The sequence below is a fragment of the Benincasa hispida genome, chromosome 8 (assembly GCF_009727055.1).
Source record: "Benincasa hispida cultivar B227 chromosome 8, ASM972705v1, whole genome shotgun sequence".
In the NCBI taxonomy this organism is placed as follows: Eukaryota; Viridiplantae; Streptophyta; class Magnoliopsida; order Cucurbitales; family Cucurbitaceae; genus Benincasa; species Benincasa hispida.
The window spans coordinates 19448568-19452822 of NC_052356.1; positions in this window are offsets into that span (position 1 = coordinate 19448568).

Below are 4255 nucleotides of genomic sequence, written 5' to 3' on the forward strand. Positions count from 1 at the left end.
TCCAATTCCTATCTTAATAGGAGTAGGACTTCTACTTTTTCCAATGGCAACCAAAAACCTTCGACGTATGTGGTCTTTTCCAAGTATTTTACTGTTAAGCATAGTTATGATTTTTGTAGTTTATCTGTCTATTGATCAAATAAATAGTAGTTATATCTATCAATATATATGGTCTTGGACTATCAATAATGATTTTTCTTTAGAGTTGGGTTACTTGATCGATCCACTTACTTGTATTATGTCAATATAATCACGACTGTTGGAATTATGGCTCTTATTTATAGTGACAATTATATGTCTCATGATAAGGATATTTGAGATTTTTTTGCGTATATGAGTTTGTTTGTTGTAATTTAAGAAAGTGGGTAATTTGCATAGCAAAGGTAAATGGCTTTGATTACAAAGTCAGAAATGGAGAAAATCTTATAGAATGAAGAAGAAGTTAGGTTTTAAGTCAACTCTTATTGAGTTATAGTAATGTATTTGTAAGAGTTGTAATTGTGGGTTTGTAGCTGTGCTAGCTAATTTTATATAAGTGATTTCATACATTTGTTATTTATGTGTAAAATACCGGTTGGATACTACAAGTTACACTTGGGTGCGAATGCAAATTTCATATTTAAAGCTTGTACAGGATTAGTTACAGGTTACATATCAGGGATCACAATGACTCGATTTTTTTTCCAAATTGATATAATTGACAAATAAAAAATTTCAACAAAAATGTAAGGTCGATGCTTAAAAACCCTTCAATAAAAACATATAATGACAGACAATCTATGATTAAAAAAAATACAGTTTTGTTGACATCTAAAAACATTGATAAAAAGTATATAATTGACATTTGTAGAAATAGTTGACGGTCTAAAACCGTCAATAATACTTCTCATTGATGGTCATGGAGTGTCAACAAAAAGGATAAAATTAACAAGTTTTTGGAACAATTGGCAGCAAAAAAAAATGTCAATATTACCTTAAGTTGATGTTCGTAAAGTGTCAACAAAGATACTTTCATTTACGATTTTTCCATATAATTGAAAACGTCAACATATCATTTATTGACAACAAAAAATGTCAACAAAGGGTCTTTATTGACATTTTTTGGTGTCAACAAAACCATTTTTGTTAACGTTCAAATTTTATTGACAAGGGTTTTTGTTGACATTTTTTGGCTATCAATAAAAAGCCAAATTTGTTATAGTGGACTCACAATTATTTGACCATATTTGAATCCAAATTTACTTTTATCTTTGACCTATTTCCTATGCATTTGACCTATTTTGTCATGTCCAAAATTACTTATAACAATATGTAATAATTTCAAAGGTTTAATATCGTACAAAATATTGTTAAGGTTTAAGGAGATTTCTTATAAATTTAAACCAATTAACTAAGAATTTTGTCGAAGGTGGTTATCAAATGCTCGAGTTGGTCGTCAGAGTTGCTCACTCAAAAGTGATCATCGAAGGTGGTTTTCATCAGAGTTTATAGTTAGAGGTGGTTTTTGGAGCCTAAGAAGGTGATTGTCGGAGTTGGTCATCAGAGTTTGTTGTCAGAGCCAATTGGTCGTCGGAGTTGGTAGCGCGAAGGTGGTTGTCGGAGTTGGGTCACTAGAACCGTCATCGAAGGTCATTTTCAGAGTCAGGATTTCGTCGTCGAAATTGTTATCAGAGGTGGTTGTTATTGCCCAGAGTTGGTCACCGGAGTTGTCAACTGAGATGGTTGTCGGAGCCCAGAGTTAATTCTCAGAGTGTGACAGTGACCAATGAGTGGAGGCATTGAAAATATGGGAAGAAGGGAGAGTTGGTGTGAGTTGGTAAAACATATCAACTCAACTCCACTGCACCAACATCTAAAGTTGGTGGGCCAAACAATGAGTTGGTATATTACACCAACTCAACTCATGTTGGTAAGCCAAACACCACCTTATTGTCTAACATTTCCCAAATGTATGAGATGAACATTATTTAGTATTAATTTTTTTTCATCATACATAATAACTTTTTCCAAGATGTACAACAATATTTAATACAACACACGTTACCAGAGTTGGGTTCAATGTGTGACCAAACCTTGGTAAATGTAGAAAGTATTATTCAACAGACAAGATGGCTCAATGTTGCTAACACTGATCGAAGACGTATTTGTCGTAGATAAAAACGACAACAAGGCAAATCTAATCTAGAGGCACACGAAGACGACCACCATGTGAAAAATTGGGTGACTTATGATTCAAACTTTTAATTTCATATGAACTTCTATCTTGAAATTAAAAAACTAATGAAATTACATTTTATCAAGAGACTAAATCTAGTAAATAAGTATGATATAAAAGATCAAGAACAAAACAAGGAAGAAAATTGTTAGTTAAATTTTTTTTAAAAAAAATCAAAATCGAAAAAAAAAAAATACTAAAATCATGGATGGGTTCCCTTCAATTCTCCTTTTAGAATTTCTTTCCGATGTATCCCATTTTTGTCATTATCTTTAAGAATCACATTATTCTTGAACTTAATCCATTAACTAATTAGTAACTAAATGTGTCTACGAGCTATAAAATCAAAGTTTTTATATATCAAAATTTGATAATTTAGCTTTAGTGGAAATTTCATGATGGTTAAAATTAAATTGTTATAAATAACGTACAAAGAATAAATTATTACCCACAATCAACAATGAAAACTTTATTGAATATAATATAAAATATCAATAGCAATGATTAAAAAATAATGTTTGATTATAAATATTATGATAATAGATATCAATTAAATGTTCATGTTTAGTGTTTATTGACTATATATCATGCCCTTATTTTTCAAAGTGTTGTCCGTGTGTCTCAACATTAAACATTATTAATTTTGATGTAGTCCATCTCCTACCTACCAAATCGCCTATAAATGATGACACCATTTTGGAAGACATACATTGGACAAAATAAAAAAAGATTGGAGAAAGTTGTGATCATTTTTATTTTATTTATTTATTTCATATATTTATATATTATGTCTAATTTATTTTATTATTATATTATATTATATTTATTTTGATATTATAGTTTATTTATATTCGTGTTCACGTCATACTTCTTAAGTTCACAACAGTTTTAACTTTTATATCAAGTTGAAGGGTAAAAATAGAATGTTCAAAAGTCAAAAGTTTGTAATAATTTTTTTTTAAAAAAAAAAACTTTAAAAAATATTCGAATTAAATAAAAATATAAGCACATTTAATTTACTAAAGCAAAATTAACGGTATAAATAAAAGAAAAGAAATTGAATTGCGCGTGAGGTTTGTGACACAACGACTATTCTGACCAACCAATACGTCCCACGTGGCATGAGATCAGTCCCCCAACGACGCTGCTGTAGATCATCCGCGGTTTGGTTGACCTTGACCTTTAACAAAAGTGACAAAATAAAATGTCATTATTTAAATTTTGAATTACTTCAATATTTATTTATATAATTATTGAACTTACTATGGATTTTTTTTAAATAATATTTTTTTAATAAATAATGACAAAAAATAGGGTTAGGGGAAAAGTATTCCAAAAAATAGGTGTTTAAATCGTGTACCGAGTACACGATAAGCTCTAAATCGTACACGAGTACCTGGCCACCTGGCACGCCCAGTCTGGTGTGGCAGTCATGCAAGTTTGACTGAGGGAATCGTGTATTGGGTACACGATTACCATAAGTCGTGTACCGGGTACATGACTTCCTCACATTAAAACCTCCGCCCGCCCCTTCTTCTTCGCCACATCGAAACGCCTATCTTCTTCCTCACCGAGATTGTCGCTTCTTCATCCTCATCGAGACCAACGGTTCTTTCCTCTCACCGATTTTTGCTTGCTATTTCTTCTTCTATTTTGCTTTCTACTTTCCAAAATATCGTTGATTTTCCTCACCGAGGCCTCCATTTCACCGAAATCTTCCAAAATTTCGAATTGGCTCGATTTTCAGTCCTCCATTTGATCCTCACCGAATCCTCCATTGTAGCGGTCGTGTTGCTCGATTTTCATACCTTTTTGTCTGCCGATTTTTGCTCGTTTCTGTGGTATATTTCTTTCTCTAATTGGGCTGATCTGTATTTATATGTATGTTTTTGCATGTTTTTGGGCTGAGTTTATTTTAAACTTAGTTTATGTATAGTTTATGTATGATTTAGTTTATGTATAGTTTATGTATGATTTAGTTTATATATTATTTAGTTTATGTATTATTTAGTTTATGTATGATTTAGTTTATGTATAGTT